The following is a 21,986-nucleotide window of genomic DNA, read 5'->3' as shown; positions in this document are numbered from 1 at the left end:
AAAGACAATTTCACTACATTGGCAACATTGTAATGGATTTTGGACTCATGTGAAGACATCTTACCACAACCCTGAGTGGCTCAATGTCGTAAGGTTTTAGATCACTATCCTCTAGTTTAGAATTTCACAGCTGAAATGTTTGTTTTCCTAACTCCACTCTGCCTGAGTTAGTCAGAGTTCTCCAGAGGGACAGAATCAATAAAATGTATGTATATATATATAAAGACATTTATTAGGGAGAATTGGCTCCCATGTTTACAAAGGAAAGTCTCCCAATAGGCCCTTTGCAAGCTGAGGAAAGAGAGAGGCTGGTAGTGAGGTTCAGTTCAAGACAAAAACCTCTCACAATGAGGAAAGCTGACAGTGCAGCCCTCAGTGTAAGGCCAAAGGCCTGAGAGCCCCCAGGGGACCCCTGGTCCAAGTTCTGGAGTCCTAAGGCCAAAGAACCTGGAACCTAATGTCCAAGGGCAGTAGGAGAGAAAGCAAGGTGTCCAGCAAGGTGTGAACTCCAAATATCCGAGATAGGTCTCAATCAATTTAGGAAGTTTCTTTTGCTAAAGTTAAGGACTGTGCACTCCTGACACAGCCTCAAGAGGTCCTGATGACATATGCCCAAGGTGGTCAGGCACGGCTTGGTTTTATACATTTTAGGGAGACAGGAGACATCAATCGATATGTGCAAGATGCACATTGGTTCAATCCGAAAAGGTGGGACAACTCAAAGCAGGGAGGGGGCTTCCAGGTCATAGGGTAGATAGGAGACAAATTGTTCCATTCTTTTGAGTCTCTGATTAGCCTTTCCAAAGTAGGTGATCAGATAGATATGCATTTATCTCAGTGAGTTCTGTCTGTCCTTTGTCCACAAGGAAATTCCTTATCAGGGAGGTATGTAGCTTATCTTAGCTATCTTTTTAAGCAATAGAATGGGAGGCAGATTTGCCCTAAGCAGTTCTCAGCTTGAATTTTCCTTTTGGCTTCATGATTTTGGGGTTCCAAGATTTATTTTCCTTTCACAAAGGAAGAGAAAGAGGCAGAGAGGGAGAAGAGAGAGCTGGAAGACTCAGCAAGCTGTTTATGCCCCTTCTTCCCCCTGCTTTGTTCTGGCTGTGCTGCCAGATGATTGAATGGTGCCCACCCACACTGAGGAGGGTCTTCCTCTCCTAGTCCACTGACTCAAATGTCAATCTCCTCTGGCAACACACTCACACTCACACTCATAAACAGTACCTCATTAGCCATCTAGGCATCCCTCAATCCAGCCAAGTTGACACTTAATATTAACCATCACAAAATCCACTGTTTGTCAACTTGACACCCATATATATTTTAAAATTATACTTAATCTCTAAAGATAAGTCATAATTCTGCCTAACATAATTATTCTCCATGCAAGCAAAAATGCACAAATCCTTAAATATTATTACATAAAATTAACACTGAAGTGCCGACATGAATTCAATATATTTTATGTTACATGTCAAGGGAATGAAGAAAATAAAGATATTTGCTTAATACAGGTATATATATGCACAAACATATTTTTAACAAAATGAGCAAACATAGTCTTCATTTCTGTAACAGGTCACATGGTCATAGTTGGTATTAATAATTACCTTTTTCTGCTTGCAATCCCAGCACTTTGGGAGGCCGAGGTGGGCAGATCACCTGACGTCAGGTGTTCAAGACCAGCCTGGCCAACATAGTGAAACCCCATCTCTACTAAAAATACAAAAATTGGCCGGGTGTGGTGGCACACACCTGTAATCCCAGCTACCCGGGAGGCTGAGGCAGGAGAATTGCTTGAACCCGGGATGCAGAGATTGCAGTGAGCCAAGATTGTGCCACTGTACTCCAGCCTAGGTATCAAAGTGAGACTCTGTCTCAAAATTCAAAAAATTACCTTTTTCTATTATTTATTTTGTATTTTCTTTGTCTTTAACAAGTACTTAGCTGGTTGTGGTTTTTTATTTGCTAGAGTGACCCAAACTTATTTTTTTTTGTTTCATTTTGTTTTGTTTTTTGAGATGATGGAGTCTCATTCTGTCGCCCAGGATAGAGCGCAGTGACGTGAACTCAGCTCACTGCAACCTCCGCCTCCTGGGCTCAAGCGATTCTCCTGTCTCAGCTTCCCGAGTAGCTGGGATTACAGGTGTGTGCCACCACACCCTGTTAATTTTTGTTGTATTTTTACTAGAGACTGGGTTTTGCCATGTTGGCCAGGCTGGTCTCGAACTCCCGACCTCAGGTGATCTGCCTGCCTCGGCTTCTGAAAGTGCTGGGATTACAGGTGTGAGCCACCACACCAGGCCCCAAACTTTCATTCTCACAGGGTCTGGGCCATCCCTATTCCTGCCTGGATTGGGCTGTTGTCATTTCCTGTGGACCGTAACTATAGGGCAGGGTAATACTATTAATAACAGACACCCTAAGGGATTTTTTATATTCCACAAATACTCTCTCTTACCTCCACTGTGGAGTAGTAGTCTGATTTTGATTGTCTAGGTCAGTCACCACAGCCAACACTGTAACCCCTTTCTTAACCTTTTGACTCAGAGGCATGAGGAGTTAAAAGTGGCCAGGTGGCAGTCTTAACTTTCATTTCAATGGAATCATTGTTGTGTCTGGGTGGCAGCATTCCTCCCCCAGGAACTAAGACCTCTAGGCCAGCAGAACATAATGTCATGGGAACAGGAAGCAAAAATTCTGCTGTTGGGTCACTAGGGGTAATGGTGAGTGGTGCCACTTCTACTTCCTATTAACCATCACACTGCCTCACACCTGTTACTAAACATAATAGAATTCAATCTACAATAAAGCTCCTTTATGTATTTATAATATAGTGGGGAATTAAATGAATGTTCAAAAGTTGTGACAGTAAAGAAAGTGATTTTCCATACTCAGAATTCAATAGAGAAGAAAATAAAAGGACAGTTGAAAGTCCATCACTTGAACAAAGCTCAATATGCTTAGCTGCTCTATCAGACCACTAATAAAATCATGTGCTCACCTTCCAAAAAGAATATAATGCTTGGGCCGGGTGAGGTGGCTCACGCCTGTAATCCCAGCACTTTGGGAGGCCGAGGCAGGCAGATCACAAGGTCAGAAGATCGAGACCATCTTGGCTAACATGGTGAAACCCTGTCTCTACTAAAAATACAAAAAATTACCCGGGTGTGGTGGTGGGCGCCTATAGTCCCAGTTACTCGGGAGGCTGAGGCAGGAGAATGGCGTGAACCTGGGAGGCGGAGATTGCAGTGAGCGGAGATCACGCCACTGCACTCCAGCCTGGGCAACAGAGCGAGCCTCCATCTCAAAAAGAAAAAAAAGGAATATGATGCTTAATACTGAACAATGGATATGAGTAAGAAGAATGCTCTATATCAATTTAATTTTTTTTTTTTTTTTTTTTTTTTTTTTAGATGGAGTCTCACTCTGTTGCTCAGGCTGGAGTGCAATGGTGTGATCTCGGCTCACTGCAACCTCCGCCTCCCGGGTTCAAGCGATTCTCCTGCCTCAGCCTCCTGAGTGGCTGGGATTACAGGTGCCTGCCACCATACCCAGCTAATTTTTGTATTTTTAGTAGAGACGGAGTTTCACCGTGGTGGTCAGGCTGGTCTCAAACTCCTGACCTCAGGTGATCTGCCCGCCTCGGCCTCCCAAAGTATCAATTTAATTTTTACAACAACTTCTAGCAGCCCTGTTAGAGAACTTATGTAAGGTCACCGAGCCATTCTGAGAAGATCCAGAACTATCACCCCAAGTTGCTAATACCCAGCTTATTTTTTCTCTGCCCTCAGATTTGCCATTTAGAGGATGGGAAGAACAAAGTGTTTGTCAGTCTCTCTCATGACCAAGGAAGGGTCTGTGGGCAGATGATTGGCAGGGAAAAGGGCTGTGGGCTGTGTCCATGGAAGGGCTTGGCCCTCAGCCTGGCTTCAGTTGAATCACACACTCAAGTGACAGAATTAACCAGCTGTGAAGATTGAGTTCACTGAAAAGGAAAAATGAGGCTGCCAAAGTTGGGGGTGGGGGATGCTAATGCAATCTGAGACTTTGTTAAATAGAACAAACAGGCATTTGTTCGTTTTTTCTCTCTGCTCTTCTTCATGAAGGGTTTAAGGGTGTAATACAATTTTTGTCTAGAAACAAGCAGATAGAAATCTCTCTCCACACTTTTGGCTGTCAGATCACACACTGAAAGAGAGTCCTAAATTCCAAAAAAAGAGTTTCAGGAGGTCTTTGGGAAATTAGAACTTCAAAGGTGACCAGGATGATGATGGGGCAAAAAGCAATGGCATGTGGTGGATGAATGAAGAACCTGAGAATATTTATTCTAACAAAAGGAAATTAAAGACAGTTATGTTTTACCTAACACTTAAAATTGTCACATTGAAGAAGACGACTTTTTTAATGTGGGTTTGGAGAACAGAATACAACTGATAGTTGAAGGTTCTAAAACTTGTCCAAAAATGAAAAACAATGCTTGTGAAGTAATGAGTACCTAATATCCAAAATATTCAAAAAGAAATACATGTATAAATTTCTCTGCAGCATGTCTAATGTCAGGTGGTCATAAGGAACTTTTAACCAACTCAGTCATATATTTTCTAAGTTATCTTTTCTTCTTTATTAGGCACTATTGTGGAAGATTTCATATGTTTATTTGCTAAATCTTAATAACTAACTTGGGCTACTTTTGTATAAAATGCCAAAGAATTTTTTATCAAAATTAAGGAGGGAAATATGTCACATGTCTGGATGGATCAAGGTGGCTGGGGAGAGATATCATCTACTTCAATTGTCATGGGATTTACTTTTTAAATTTTTCCCTACAGAGGAACGAAACATTTCAAATACATACAGACTTCTGGGCTGTGGATTATATTATCAGCCATTTGGAAGATTTGACAATAGCAAATCATTTATCACTGATACAGCACATTAGTCCAGCTCCTTTGAACTGAAAGGGGTTTTAGGACCAATCCCAGTATCCCCTTCTTTTCTCTCTTTATGAATTCTACTAAGTTATTATTCTCGTAAGAGTTAGCCCACCTGATCCAGCTATTTGTAATGCAGTTAGTGACCTCACTACCCCGACTCCAGTTGAATACCTTATTATATATGGAAAGAAAACAGTGAAGCTGTTCTTTCATCTGTTCTGTAATTCCCAGACTTAAAAAAAATAACTATCTGCATTTTCTGAAGGTTTTATATCAGATTCCCTTTACTCTGCTGATACAGCAGTAGATACAATAGCTGCGGAGGGCAATTTTGTAGCCAACTTGCTGCAACTGAACAAGGCAGCATGAGAGATTGTATTCAAAATTTAGTTTCCCAGTTCTATATGTCTTTCCAGATGAGTAAGATCAGAACTTTCATTCATAGAAGATGACAATAAGTCACAATGGTTAAAAAAAAAAGGGGGGGGGGACCCTTTCCTTATAGGTGCTGCTGAATTGAATATCTTTAGAACCAAAAATCACAAATATGAAAATTCGATGCCTTCAGAATAAAAGTAAATAGGGAAAAGGGATGGATATGAAGCAATAGAAAGCCTAGTGTTGATGTTTAGTTGGAACCTCTGTTCTCTGCTTAAACACTTTGTAATTCAACAACAACATCAATACAACAACAATTTAAAAATGTAGCTTAACCAAACACTTTCATTGAATATTTTTAGCTTGTAGATTTGCCATTTGAGCTGAAAAGATCGTTAAACATCACCTGGTCCAGTGGTTTTTAACTCCGACTCCAGATTCAAATGCCTGGACAGCTTTTTAAAAATACTAACGCCTACTCCTCACACCAGATCAATTAGATGAATATCTCTGCCATGACACCCAAACAACAGGGTACTTTAAAAACGTCACCAGCTGATTCTAATGCACAGCTAGGCATAGGAAGCAATATGAGGAAACAAAAGTGGAAAGAAATAAAAGGGTTTAAGATTGTAGTAGCATGTGGTAGCTAGCATAACCAACTCTTAATTTTCAATGATTAACTTCATAGGTTCAAGCTCCAAGATGTCCAGAACCAAACGCGAAGAGGAAGTAACGAAATGGATATATGCAAAACTCGTCAAGATTCTCATTTGGCTACAGCAAATTATTTGGCGAGTTGAAAGTTTAGTTGTGTTAATGATATGCTACACCTTCTATACCTGTAACGTGCCAAAAATAACTGAACACTTTAGATTTCTCTTTAAATCCAGTAATAATCCATTAAAGAGATAAAGGTGCCAATGTGCAGGCAAGTAAACCACATTGCCAAGTATACAAACTAATACATTTCCCAGGATGGATTTAGAGTTTTCTATTTCAAGCAAAATTTACAGAAAGTTAAATGCACAAATCTTCAGTGCACAATTACACGAGTTTAGCAACTATATACATCCATGTAAACAACACTATCATGATGAAGAACATTTTTATCACCCAGGAAATTACTTCGTGTCCCCTTCCAGTCAATCCACTCGCCACAGGAAACAACTAGGGTTCTGATTTTTATCATTATGTACTAGAACTTCACATCTTAGGAAATCATATAGTACTTTCTCATTTGTTTCTTGCTAGTTTAGGCAGTATCATTTTTTTGAAATCCATTCATATTGTTCCATGTTATCAGTAATTTGTCACCTTGATGTAGCTGAGGAGTATTCCATTATATGAATATACCACAACTTATGTACCCATTGTACTCTTGACATTGGCTATTGTTAGTAAAGCTTTTGGCTATTTACTAGTAAAGCTGCTATAAACATGCTCAAGTCTTGTTGTAGAAACATTTTCATTTCTCGTAGGTAAATAGTTAGGGATGGAATTTCTGAGTCAAAACAGAGGTATATGCTTAACTTTATGAAAATCATCAAGCTGTTTTCCAAACTGGATGCTCCATTACCTACTTCTCTGAGTAAGATCTGGGAGTTCCACTTCCTCCACATCCTCACCAACATTTGTTGTTGCCACAACGAAGTGGTGCAATAGTTTATTTTTATTTTCGTTTACATTTCTCTGATGACTAATGATATCAAGCACATTTTCATGTGCAATTCACCATTTTTTTTAAATGTCCAAAACTTTCATTCAGTCGTAAAAAAACAACAACAGTATCTTTGTATTAATGGTTTGCTCTTGTTCTGGGTGAAGTTCATCATCGAATACATATTGCTAATATTTTTTCCCACATTACAGCTAAACTTTTAATTTTCTTTTGATGAGCAGAGAATTTTTGTTGTTTTATTTTTGTGAAATCCAATTTATTGCTTTTTTGCAGCTAGTGCTTTTTCTTTCATCTCTATAAAATCTTGCCTAGCCTAAGATCATAATATAGTCTTCTGTGTTTTTTTTCTTCATAAAACCTTTACAGCTTTAGCTTTTATAATTGAATCTATAATTTATCTACATTAATTTTGTGAATATTGTGAATTGTGGCTAAGATTCATTATTTCCATGGTTATCTAGTTATTTCAGCACTGTTTGTTCAAAAAGACTTTCCATTGAAGTGTCTTTGAGCTTTTATTGAAATTAACTGACTATGTGTGTATTGATTTCTTTCTGAGCTTTACTTTGTCCCAGTGATCAGCTTGTATACCCTTATGCTAATGCAATACTATCTTGATTATTGTGGCTTGCTGCAGGTCTTGATATAAAGTAATACAATTTATCTGAATTTGTTCTTTTTCAAGATAGCTTTGGAAGTTCTTTCTTTCTTGTATTTTCATATAAATTTTAGAATAAACTTGTCTATTTCCACCAAAAAAATGCAAATTTCATTTAGTTTGTAATTAGGTCTAATCAAACCATATTAAATCTCCCAGTTCATTAACATGTTCTCTATCTTCATAAACTTAGGTCTTCTTTAAATCTCTGAGGAATATGTTAGAATGTTTAGTAGAGTTTCTGTATCTTTTTGGGTAGTGCAGAGGGGGGCATAAAGAGAGAATGGTTAATGGGTACAAAAATACAGTTAAAAAGAATAAGATCTAGCATTCAGTAGTACAATAGCACAACTATAGTTAATAATTTATGGTATATTTCAAAATAACTAAAAGGGTGGAATTGAAATGTTCCTAACACAAAGAAATGATAAATATTTGAGGTGATGGCTACCCTAATTTGATCATTACATGTTGTATGCTTGTATCAAAATATCACATGTACCCCATAAATGTGTATAACTATTATGTATCCATAATTAAAATTTGTTAAATATATATGGTCTGTTTATGCTATTATAAATGGCATATTTACATTTTCCAAATGTTTGCAGCTAAATAGAAATACAACTTTTTATTTTTTATTGATGTTATATCAATCATTGCCATAGGTTACCTGTAATATGTCAGAAACTCTATTAAAGATTCTACATTTCAATATTTTATGGCAATCTATTTAAGAGAAAAGGAAACGGAGGCAGAAATAAATGAATTATACATTCAAGAACATAAAGCTACAATGTTTAAACTGCTCTGCTTACGTCATAATATGGAGCACCTTGAGTATCACATCCTTGAGGGCATGGGCCTACCAGTCAGCGATTTTCCCTGGTAGGTCTTTCAGCAGGGAAATATAAGGATGTTTTAAGAAACATATACAGATGGAGGTGGGAAAAATGAAATGGATGGGGCGATGAGATTCAGACTGCATGTTGTCAAATATCTCACATACTGCCAGCCACCTCCAATTCAACCCCATTTCTTTAAGTTTGCTAGGAGTGAAGTTTCATGCTGCCACTTTGGAAAACAGTCTGGTAGTTGTTCAGTGATAAAACATAGAATTATTGTATGACCTAGCAGTTTCAGTGCTAAGTACACACTCAAGAGAAATGAAAATATATGTCCACACAAAAACCTGCATGTGAATAGTTATTGGAGCATTACTTACAATAGTCAAAAGGTGAAAACAACCTAACTGTTCATGAACTGATAAATGGATAAGAAAAATGCAATGCATCTATTTAAAAGAAACTATTTGTCTATGAAAGGAATGAAGTATGATCCATGCAACATGAATGAACCTTGAATATATTATGCTAAGTGAAAAGCCAGTCACAAGAAGACCACATATCATATAATTCCATTTATATAAAATGTCCGGAATAAAGAAATATCTGTAGACAGAAAGTAGTAGCAATTGCTCAGAGCTGGGGCAAGGGAAGACAGGAGAGTGACAGCTAAATGATACAGGACTTCTTTTTCAGGTGATGAAAGTGTCCTAAAATTAATTGACTCTGGTAATGGTTACTCATGTTGATGAACACAATGAAAATGATTAAATTCACATATTTTACATACGTGAATCATAGAGTAGTATGTGAATTATAACTTAACTATTAAAAATAAAAGAATAAAGTTGTCTTTTTTTTTTTTTACAGCACAAGGTCTGACACCTAATAGGTGCCCAATAAATATTTATTGGAAAGATTAAAGAAAGAATAAATTCACCATAATAGGCTCCTATTATGTCCACATACTGGGCTGCAGTGAGGAAGGAAAAAATGTTTTTATAAGAGGAATAAAGTAACTCCCTTTTTTTAAAAATTATTATTATACTTTAAGTTTTAGGGTACATGTGCACAATGTGCAGGTTAGTTACATATGTACACATGTGCCATACTGGTGTGCTGCACCCATTAACTCGTCATTTAGCATTAGGTATATCTCCTAATGCTATCCCTCCCCCCTCCCACCTCCCCCGACCCCACAACAGTCCCCAGAGTGTGATGTTCCCCTTCCTCTGTCCATGTATTCTCACTGTTCAATTCCCATCTATGAGTGAGAACATGTGGTGTTCCGTTTTTTGTCCTTGTGATAGTTTACTGAGAATGATGATTTCCAGTTTCATCCATGTCCCTACAAAGGACATGAACTCATCATTTTTTATGGCTGCATAGTATTCCATGGTGTATATGTGCCACATTTTCTTAATCCAGTCTATCATTGTTGGACATTTGGGTTGGTTCCAAGTCTTTGCTATTGTGAGTAGTGCCACAATAAACATATGTGTGCATGTGTCTTTATAGCAGCATGATTTATAGTCCTTTGGGTATATACCCAGTAATGGGATGGCTGGGTCAAAATGGCATTTCTAGTTCTAGATCCCTGAGGAATCATCACACTGACTTCCACAATGGTTGAACTAGTTTACAGTCCCACCAGTGGTGTAAAAGTGTTCCTATTTCTCCACATCCTCTCCAGCACCTGTTGTTTCCTGACTTTTTAATGATTGCCATTCTACCTGGTGTGAGATGGTATCTCATTGTGGTTTTGATTTGCATTTCTCTGATGGCCAGTGATGACGAGCATTTTTTCATGTGTCTTTTGGCTGCATAAATGTCTTCTTTTGAGAAGTGTCTGTTCATATCCTTTACCCACTTTTTGATGGGGTTGTTTGTTTTTTTCTTGTAAATTTGTCTGAGTTCAAGGCTGGTTCAATATACGCAAATCAATAAATGTAATCCAGCATATAAACAGAACCAAAGACAAAAACCACATGATTATCTCAATAGATGCAGAGAAGGCCTTTGACAAAATTCGACAACTCTTCATGCTGAAAACTCTCAATAAATTAGGTAGTGATGGGACATATCTCAAAATCATAAGAGCTATCTATGACAGACCCACAGCCAATATCATACTGAATGGGCAAAAACTGGAAGCATTCCCTTTGGAAACTGGCACAAGACAGGGATGCCCTCTCTCACCACTCCTATTCAACATAGTGTTGGAAGTTCTGGCCAGGGCAGTTAGGCAGGAGAAGAAAATAAAGGGTATTCAATTAGGAAAAGAGAAAGTCAAATTGTCCCTGTTGGCAGATGACATGATTGTATATCTAGAAAACCCCATTGTCTCAGCCCAAAATCTCCTTAAGCTGATAAGCAACTTCAGCAAAGTCTCAGGATACAAAATCAATGTACAAAAATCACAAGCATTCTTACACACCAACAACAGACAAACAGAGAGCCAAATAATGAGTGCACTCCCATTCACAATTGCTTCAAAGAGAATAAAATACTTAGGAATCCAACTTACAAGGGACATGAAGGACCTCTTCAAGGAGAACTACAAACACTGCTCAATGAAATAAAAGAGGATACAAACAAATGGAAGAACATTCCATGCTCATGGGTAGGAAGAATCAATATCGTGAAAATGGCCATACTGCCCAAGGTCATTTATAGATTCAATGCCATCCCCATCAAGCTACCAATGACTTTCTTCACAGAATTGGAAAAAACTACTTTAAAGTTCATATGGAACCAAAAAAGAGCCCGTATCACCAAGTCAATCCTAAGCCAAAAGAACAAAGCTGGAGGCATCACGCTACCTGACTTCAAACTATACTACAAGGCTACAGTAACCAAAACAGCATAGTACCGGTACCAAAACAGAGATATAGATCAATGGAACAGAACAGAGCCCTCAGAAATAATGCCGCATATCTACAACTATCTGATCTTTGACAAACCTGAGAAAAACAAGCAATGGGGAAAGGATTCCCTATTTAATAAATGGTGCTGGGAAAACTGGCTAGCCATATGTAGAAAGCTGAAACTGGATCCCTTCCTTATACCTTATACAAAAATTAATTCAAGATGGATTAAAGACTTAAACGTTAGACCTAAAACCATAAAAACCCTAGAAGAAAACCTAGGCATTACCATTCAGGACATAGGCATGGGCAAGGACTTCATGTCTAAAACACCAAAAGCAATGGCAACAAAAGCCAAAATTGACAAATGGGATCTAATTAAACTAAAGAGCTTCCGCACAGCAAAAGAAACTACCATCAGAGTGAACAGGCAACCTACAAAATGGGAGAAAATTTTCGCAACCTACTCATCTAACAAAGGGCTAATATCCAGAATCTACAAAGTAACTCCCTTTCTTTTATTTATTCTACCATGTGTTAAATCACCCGAAACACCACTTACTGTTCTAGGCTTTATTTAACTAAATCTTTTCATCTTTTGAGGCTCTTTCTGGAATACTGTTGTCATCTATTATGACTGGTATTTTCAGCACTGCCTTAAAGCATGATCTTTGGTAGGTTACTTTACTTTTCCTAGCTTGTTTCTAACAGAATTCTTGAAAGCTACCTTGAGAAGCTGACTAATGAGAACAGCAAGTGAAGCAGAAAAAGCTCTGGCTGGAAACTACAACAGGGCTACAATATTACAAAATACAACAGGCAACCTTGTATCATTCAGCATTTTTGCCACCCTAGTTTTCAACTAGAAAAAAAGAAAATCTTTGACTTTTTCAGAAAATATCAATATCATCATTGCTGTGTTTTCTTCTTATCCTTCTCCTGTAAGTTCTTTCAGTCCTACAAAGTTAGAATAGAAAGGGACCTTAGAAATTCTTTAGTTCAGTGCTTTTCACACTTTATTGTGAACGACCTGAAGATTTTAAAATGTAGAATCAGATGTACTAGTTCTGGAGAGAAATTCAAGATTTCAACAGGCTCCCACATGATGTGGATGCTGCTGTTTCATGGACCATACTTTTAGACTTTAAGTCCAACCTCTTTATGTTGCAAATGAATTAAGTGCTTAAAGGAAAGGAGACTTGTTCAAGGTCACAAAGCTTCCCAGTAGGAAGACCCAAGACCAAACAAAGTCTCTAAAATCTTAACTTATGGTTCTTTCCATTACATAGCATATATCAGAAACCTGAAACACACTTCCCCTTCATCCCCTAATCATTAAGTCTTGAGGTGTCCTGAGATTCTCATACTCATACAAAATCCTCATATGAGTTTTTTAATCTGCCCTACCAAACTCTTAAAAACATTAAACATGAGAGAACAAAACAAAACCCACTCTTTGTCATCAAGGGACAATATTTTCCTCCTAAATGGCCACTCTGCCATCCCAGGATACAGTCAACTTCTGCTCTACTTTCTGTCATCAGTGCATGATTGGAGATACAGTTGTATTTTAGCTTAGTCAAACCATAGGCATAGCAGATTTGAAGAAAAAGACTCAGAAAAACTTTCAAGAGAAAAATTCCAAGAATAGTCTGTAATTTATAACCCTAGCAATATGGATAAATAAGAAAGGGTTTTAGAACGTAGAGACTCAATAGAATATAATAGAAATAAGTATATGTTGGTATGTGCATAGAGCATTTTTGACAGACTACACAATAAAGTTAATAATGATTAAATTTAATTGCTAATAGTTAAGCATGCATACTTGTGATTAGGAAAAAACTGAGGGCCTTTTTATTCTTACATTGTATAATACCTTTTGGTCTTTTTATTTCTGCCATATGCACATATCAGTTTAATGCTTAAAAATCAGGAATGTTTGAATGACATTAATAAAAGGCAATGTGGCAGACTGTAATCTCCAAAGATGGCCACAGCATATTTTCAATTCCATATGCCCCTCCAGAACCCTACAACTCCCCATCAAGAGTTGTCACCTATTTCCTCTCTCCTCAAACCTGGAAAGGCTTGTGACTTTTCCAGCCATTAGAATAGATTGAAGTAATGCTGTATGACTTCTGGGACTGGGTCTCAAAAAGAATCCATCTTGCCCCTGGCTCCTTCATTTTGGGTTGCTTGCGAAGACAACCCTTATGCTATGAAAAGGCCCACACTCACCCACACAAAAGGATCACACAGAGAAGTTCATGCCCAGTGTAGCTGAAGTTCCAGCCAACAACCTTTATCTACCACCATTTACGTGAGTCAACAAGCCTTCAGATGATTCCAGCCCTCAGAATGAATCTTCTAGCTGGGGCCCCACACATCATGGAGAGGAGACAAGCCATCCTCTTTATGCCCTGTCTAAATTCCTGACTCAGAGAATCTATGAACATAATAAATGGGTTTTATATATCCTAAATTTCAAAGTAGTTTGTTATGTAGCATTAAATAAACGAAACATATTTTGTGCCTGGAAACAAGGTGCTGTCATAACAAAACTACCTAAAAACCACACGGGAGTGACTTTGGCATTTGGAGATTAATAGAGACTGGAAAGACACTGAGGAGAGTGTTGGTGAAAACCTAAAGGGTCTTAAGAAGTCTGACAATCAAACTTTGATGGCCTTCAAGAAGAGTCTAAGAGTGGAATTAAATAAATAAAAGGGTTACTGGAAACTGAAAGAATACACTTGTGATATACTGGTAGAAAGTTTAGAAACTCTATTACCTGTGATAACATGGAGGCTAGAAAATGTATTGACTGGTCTAGATAATTGAGCCATGGAGACTTCCAGGTGGAGTATTTATTGAAAGTGCCACCTGTACCATAGGCTGCTAGAGCATTCTATGTTAAATATAAGAAAATAGAGAAATGCTAATGAAAAAACTACTGAATGTAAAGGAGCCAGGACTTTCTGGGTTTAAAAATAACAGTATTTTTCATTCCTAGGCTTTCCAGATGGCAAATTATGCTAAAATTAATAAACTGCTTTGGTGTAGAGATCAAATCTTGGGTTCTGTCGGGAAACCATGATCTACAGATAAAATCAAGGGTATGATGTTCAAACCCTTTGTTGAGATCTCAAAAAGACTTAAGGTGGTGTCTCAAACATACAAAACCCCATTCAAAGATCTTCAGGATATGTCTCAAAGATCCTTTTTATTTAAGTGTGGGATTTCTAAAAATCTTAAGGGCATTGTTCCCTTGCAGAGTTACAATAAGTCTAAGGTAGGTAAGGACTTATTTCAATCATATTTGTGGTTGGTAGCTTTTGTCTAGTGGAGTTAACCTCAATAAATAAACAGAAAATCTACAACATTTACAAGGTAATTATTATATTCCCTTATATATTCTCATATACAAAGGAAAACACTGCCAGCTATTTCTTAAGGAAATGGAAAAATGACTCAGAAAACACAGCCAAGAGCCACTGAGAATCATTCTCAAGCAGTAGTCCTGAGAACCAGTCAAAGAACTGGCAAAATAAATAAATAAATAAATAAAATAAATGCCTAGTTGGATTTCAAAATTCCTATGGACTAGTGATTGCTGTGTGCCTCATGTCTTCTAACTTTTTAAATAAGAATACCTTTAGTAGTTATCCTATGCCAGTTCTACCATGGTATGTTGGATGGATGTGGGGAAGACAATTGTTTCTATAGTTTATAGGTTAAGAGAAACTGCACCTAAGAAGCTGTATTGAGATGCTGTATCTATGGAACATTTTTCATCCCTGTACTTGTTTCAGATTATGAGATTCTAGGCCGCAAACCTGAGCCTGATACTATAATGGTATGGGACTTTGATAAACGAGTATAGATGGAGAGGTGAGTATATTTTACATGCATGCGAGAAGAATGTGAATTATTGTGGCCGGAAGGCTGACTGTGGCAGATTACATTTTTCAAAAAATAGTTACAGCAATATTTCAAATCCCACTTGCTCTTCTATAATCTTGCTTGTTCCAAACAAATGATAGTCTATTTCTCCTCCCCATGCACCTTGGCTCTCTTATGGCTGCTCTGACCAACAAAGCACATTGTGATGTTTTGTGACTTTTGAGGCTTTGTCTTAAAAAAAAAAATACAGCTTCTCCCTCCCTGGGCTTAATACCTAGGTGATGAGTTGATCTGTGCAGCAAACCACTGTGGCACACTATGTAACAAACCTACACATCGTGTACATGTACCCCTGAATTTAAAATAAAAATTGAAAGAAAAATAATAAAAATTAAAAAAAAATAGAAGCATCCAAACCAAAAGAAGAAAAAAGGATACAGCTTCTATCTGCTCTTTTTATTTGAAATGTTTGCTCTGGATCGAACAGCCATCCAGGAGGTAGCCCACACTAGTCCATGCAAAGGGTCCCACGTGGAAAGAAACTTAGGCTGACAGCCAGCATCAACCACCAGACATGTGAGTGAACAAACCTACAGATGACTTCGGCTCCCAGTCTTCACATCTTCCATTCAATTCCCCAGACATCAAGAGGCTAAAGACAAACCATCCCCGAAGAGTGATGTTTGAATTTTTCACCCACAGAATTTGTGATCATAACAAATGGTTGTTTTATAACACTAACTTTGAGTTAGTGTTATGCAGTATTCCATAACTAGAACAGCTAAGAAGAGTGGCTACCTGCAACATTTTCACTTTGCTTAGTAATAAGATGAATAAAATTATTTAAAAATGTTTTCACATCCAATAACATATATGATCTTCAAAAAAAAGCAGGACAACATTTTTATGTCTGAATTTACTTTATCCAACTCTTGTGGTAAATATCAATGATCTAAAACCACAGTTAAGGAAAATTAAAGTGACTTGACCAAGGTTATACACTAGTAAACAACAAAGCTATGACACTGACCCAAATTCTCTGACTATAAAATCCAACCCTCACATGAAATATTAACACCATATTCATGAATGTCCATGAAACCCAGGTGTGCATTAGAAAGACAGGCCACTCCAAAGGAAGAACAACCAAGCACCCCTAAATATTGACATTCTGTGATTTAATTAAGTGTAAAAATAATGCTTGGTTTATCCCCATGGCTCCTTGGAAAGTCACCATTCAACTTCCCATGAATGACATCAGGAATATCAAAGAAAAGATGAACACATAACATGTACATCAAACCAACTAGGATGTCAGTTTCATAAGAGCATGATGTTTTGCCTATTTTGTTCAGTATTATACCCCCAGTGACTGAAACAGTGTCTGGCATTTCGTAAATGCTCAGCAACTTTGGCTTACATGATTAAACCCAAGAATACTTCAAAAGTGATCTTTTTTCCATATTCATTGTAAAGCTCTGGTCATGTAAATTCAAAATAAATGAAAGGAAATAGAGTTTAGAATCATACACTTGAATCTCCCAGAGACCTTCCAATTCAGCTAATGAAGTTCCTTTGTATTGCCAGTGGGGAAAATGAACACCTAAGACTGTACATCCCCAGCCACATGTCACATGGCAACTTGGTGTTACAGAACCACAAAGGCTCCTTCTATTTCAATGTCCTTTTTCTAAGTGTGGTAAATTCATTATTCCCAAGGAACCGTGTGGAATTAAAAGACAGATTTAGAAAAACTAATATATCTTCAAAGGAGAACAGAATGTCTTTGGCATGTCCCTAACCTTTGAAAATAGGATCACAAAGAACAGGCGGGACCTTCCATCCCCATCTCCTTGGCTACTGATTGAAACAGACACCTTATGCAGAGGCCTTTGGGGGCACTGCTGATTTGTTTCTGGGTTTCTTGTTGCATACTGAGATTCGAGAAAGATTAAGGGGATTTTCTTAGCCAGAGACAAGATTTCAATATAATATTCCCTTTATTAATAGGTAACATTAGTATTAATCTTTTAATCTATTAATACTAAGATTAATAGAGAATTAATCTATTAATACTAATCTTACCTTTACTATTCATTCAGCTAACATTTACTGAATGATTACCAGTGCCATACATTAGGCTAAGTGCTTTCCCATCATTATCTGAAATTCTTTACCAACAATGAGAGGGAAACAAATAGCGTCTCCATTAGTAGATGAGAAAAGTAACACATGGAGAGTGGAAATCAGTTGCCCCAAATCAGACAGCTCATTAATGGCAGAAACAGGATTTGAACCCAGCTACATATGACTTTAAAGTTTGTTACATAGCTTATAAAGAGAGTTGCTTTTGGTTTACCACTACAAGTCCTTTGACCCACTGAGAAACCCCCAGTTCTCCTTCCCCTGAGTATAGGATTCTGTAGTCAAATGCTCTACCACTGAGCTATACAGCCCCCTGAATACAGGATTCTGTGAGGAGACCCACATTTAATCTGAAGTCTCTTTTAACTAATGCGAAGTACTTTTTACAAAGAATACTTATTCCTACTGGCCATTACTTCTCAGTTTCCCTTATTCCCTCCAGAATGTCTTCATCGATGTTGCAATTTTCTTATTGACAGTAGGGCCTCAGGGTTTATCATACCTCTTCCAGAACACCTTCTTGTATTCTCCCCTCCATTTGCTATTGTGAGGAACAGAGTGGGGAGAAAGTCAGCTGGACTTTATTTGGCCAGCTGGTCTGCAGAAGTCTGAACATCAGAGCCAAGAGTCAGTCCTCAGAAGGAAGGCCAAAAGCCTGCCATGTTCCATTTGTTTTCTTTCAAAGGCCATTGCAATGGCTCTAGACAATTGTCTGGCAGCCTACATCGGAGGATATTTACTTCACACCTACTCACAGATGGCTTTACCAAGTTACACAGAAGTTCCAATTTTTCCCAAAGCTTAAGCTTATAACTAGAAAATTACAGAAGTTATAGCTGAGCAGTTATTGTCATTATTAAATATTTTCATCAGCTAATATTTGAATACTCGCATGCTAGGGAATGTACAAAACACTTAAGAGTAATACCTCACTTAACCTTCACATCAACCTTGTAAAGTAGGCATTGCTGTGACCCTTATTCTACAAATAAATAAGCTGAGCCTCAGAAGGGCCAAGTAACTTGCCTAGCATCGCACAGTTAGTGAGAAATGGAGTTGATTTTAAAACTCCAGGTATTCTGACTCCATATCATATATATATATTGTTTTTTTTTTTTTCTTTGACAGAATCTCCCTCTGTTGCCCAGTCTGGAGTGCAGTGGCACAGTCTCAGCTCACTGCAACCCTTTGGGCATTATCAAAAACAGCCAGATTAAAATTGAAATGCATGGGCTTTGCTAATCAGGAGAGCATTACAGCTAAAAGAAGCCATGAATGTAAGGTAATCCAAGACACCCGTGTTTGGGTGTAAGCCCAAAGAGTAAAAAGTAGAATGATTTGCACAAGGCGTCACAGATGGCAAAAGCAGAACCTAAGCTGGCACTCAGCTTGCAGATTTGCAATCACTGTTCTTTCTTCTTCACCATGCTGCCCTCTCTCTCTCCATTTCTATCACTCTGTTAGGACCACCCACCACTTCTCATTTGCATCACTTCCCAGTTTCTCTGAAGCCATGGCCCCAGAAATAATCACTTTTAAACTATCTGTTTTTCATTAAAGCATTCTCCTTGCAGACCTTTTCACCCTCTGCTCACTGGTTTACTCAAATGGAGGTCCTGCAATACTCTCATTACCCAAGATGCTTATGTGGCTCTTTCACAGGTGTGGATGTAGCATCCTATTGAGCTGACCCTGATTGCACTGCACAGAACAGGCCTCCTCTTTGACAGGAAGCCTGAGAGAATTCTGAAGCAGAACAACTGTCAGTATGTTGGGAGGGAATAGCCTGCTGTGAGTTGAACAGCTTCTCAGTATAAAAGCCCATTTGATTTCACATAATGGAGGCTGGGAGGATTCAGAGTGAATAATGGTGGAAGTTCATTTACATTTTTAAAAAACACAACATTTGCCTAGGAGTAATGTTTCATCCTAATAATCTAATCTGTAAAACACACCATTTCTTTTTCTTTTTAAAATCCCTTTCCTTAAAGTCAATGACAAATATATTTCTGCTGTCCAAATCTGCTACTATCTGTATATCTTTTAAGCATAAAATTAAGACGGTGTCTTCAATGAAAGGCTGATGTGGGCCATATAACCATTTCCACATGAGTTAATAGATTGAATGACTTGTGGGATTCTTTTTATTTAAAATGCAAGAATTCTCAATGGGGAGAGATTCCCCAGCCACATCTCCAATCTCCCCTTCCCTTGTAGGGGGAGAAAATAAGGAAGTATTACTTGGCAAGAAAGGCTTCACAGATGCTTCAATGATTCCCAAGGTAATTCCACAGAGAAAAATCCATTCCCTTCAGGCAGCCAGGGCCACATGAACGGAATGTGTTCCACCACAAAGAGCAGCATTTGTCACCCAATGAAATTACATTTTTAAAACAGAATGAATTAAGGACAGTGAAAGAGTTATGATAGAGTCCTGGCAGGGAAAGAGGTGATGAATTTTCTTAGCATTAGCTTTTCCAACATGTGTTTAGAGAATCATGATATAATTGAGGTTTGCCAGGGTCATTTAGTTAATAAAAAACAACAACAACAAAAAAGTTATGATTCCTCCAATTCCTGTGATTACACCAAAGCACATACATTCTTCATAGAAATAGAAAAAAGAATCCTAAAATTCATATGGAACCAGAAAAGACTCCAAATAACCACAGAAATCTTGAGGAAAAAGAATAAAGCTAAAAGCATCAAACAACCTGACTTGAAAATATACTACTGAGCTATAGTAACCTAAACAGCATGGTACTAGCATAAAAATGGACACACAGGCCAATGGAACAGAATACAGGTCCCAGAAATAAAGTCAAGTATCTAGGCCGGGCACAGTGGCTCATTCCTGTAATCCCAGCACTTTGGGAGGCCAAGGCAGGAGGATCACCTGAGGTCACGAGTTCAAGACCAGCCTGGCCAACATGCTGAAACCCAATCTTTATTAAAAATACAAAAATTAGCCAGGCATGGTTGTGTGCACCTGTAGTCCCAGCTACGTGGGAGGCTGAGACAGGGGAATTGCTTGAACCCAGGAGTCAGAGATTGCAGTGAGCCAGGATCCCACTACTGCACTCCAGCCTGGGCAACAGAGCGAGACTCTGACTCAAAAAAAAAAAAAAATCATGTATCTACAGCCAACTGATTTTCAACAAAAGTGCCAAGAACACATAATGGGGGAATAACAGTCTCTTCCATACATGGTGCTGGGGAAACTGAATATCTACATGCAGAAGACTGAAAGTTGATGCTGATCTCACACTATATACAAAAATCAACTCAAAATGGATTAATTACTTAAACATAAGGCCTGAAACTATAAAACTACTAGAAGAAAACATGGGGGAAAAGCTCCATGACATTGATTTAGGCAAATGATTTTTTGGATGTGACTCAAAGCACAGGCAATCAAAGTAAAAATGTACAAATGGGATTACATCAAACTAAAAAGCCTCTGCACAGCAAAGGAAACAACCAAGACAGTAAAGCAACAACTTACAGAATAGGAGAAAATATATGCAAACTATTATCTCATAAGGGATTACTATCCAAAACACATAAGGAACTTAATAGCAAAAACAAACAAAACACCTAAATAACCCAATTAAAAATGGGCAAAAGTCCTGAATAAACATTTCACAAAAGACATAGGAATAACCAAGTTATATAAAAGTTGCTCAACATCAACAATCAGGGAAATGTAAATCAAATACCCAGTGAGATATAACCTCACTCCTTTTAGAATGATTGTTATCAAAAAGACAAACCATAACAAGTGTTGCCGAGGATATGGATAAAGAGAATTCTTGTACATTATTGATGGGAATGTAAATTAGTACAGCTATTATGGAACACATTATGGGTTCCTCGAAACATTACAAATAGAACTACCATATGATTCAGCAATTCCACTTCTAGGTACATATGCAAAAGAAATAGAATCAGTAAGTTGAAGACCTCTCTGTATTCCTATACTCATTGCAGCACTATCCACAATAGCCAAGATACGACAAAACCAACCAAAGTGTCCACTGATGGATGAATGGATAAAGAAAATGTGGTATATGTACAATGGAATCCAATCAGCCATAAAAAGAAGGAAATCCTGCCATGTAAAACAACATGGATGAACCTGAAGGAAATCCATTAAGTGAAATAACCCAGGTACAGAAAGACAAATACCACATGATTCCACTTATATGTGGAATCTAAAAAAGTTTATCTCATAGATAGAGTAAAATGGCAGTTACCAGAGGCTGGGACAATTGGGGATGGTGGGTTGGAGAGATGCTGGCTCAAGGGATACAAAATTATAGATAGGAAAAATATGTTCAAAAGGACTATTTTACAGCATGATGACTATCATTAATTATGACATATTGTATTCTTGAAAGATGTTAAGGGAGTAGATATTAAGTATTCTCATCATAAAATAACTGTGAAATAATACATCTATTAGGTAAATTTAACCATTCCATTATGTATTTGTTCTTAAAAATAACGTGTTGTATACAATAAATACCATTTTATCTGTCAATTTTTTAAATAAATGTGAAAAAA

At 37.7% G+C, this 21,986-nt stretch overlaps 1 long non-coding RNA gene across 1 annotated transcript in view; it reads left to right on the top strand.

The window, feature by feature from the left end:
- The window catches only part of LOC109026819 (uncharacterized), a 192,628-nt gene extending 184,875 nt beyond the window's left edge, over positions 1-7,753 (top strand). Inside the window, exon 3 of the long non-coding RNA XR_002005864.4 lies at positions 6,010-7,753. This is a non-coding gene — a long non-coding RNA (uncharacterized lncRNA). The remainder of the gene's footprint in view (positions 1-6,009) is intronic.
- Positions 7,754-21,986: the final 14,233 nt, after the last annotated feature.

This window comes from Gorilla gorilla, chromosome 4 (assembly GCF_029281585.2).
Source record: "Gorilla gorilla gorilla isolate KB3781 chromosome 4, NHGRI_mGorGor1-v2.1_pri, whole genome shotgun sequence".
Classification (NCBI taxonomy): Eukaryota; Metazoa; Chordata; class Mammalia; order Primates; family Hominidae; genus Gorilla; species Gorilla gorilla.
This window is presented reverse-complemented; position numbering and strand designations above follow the sequence as displayed.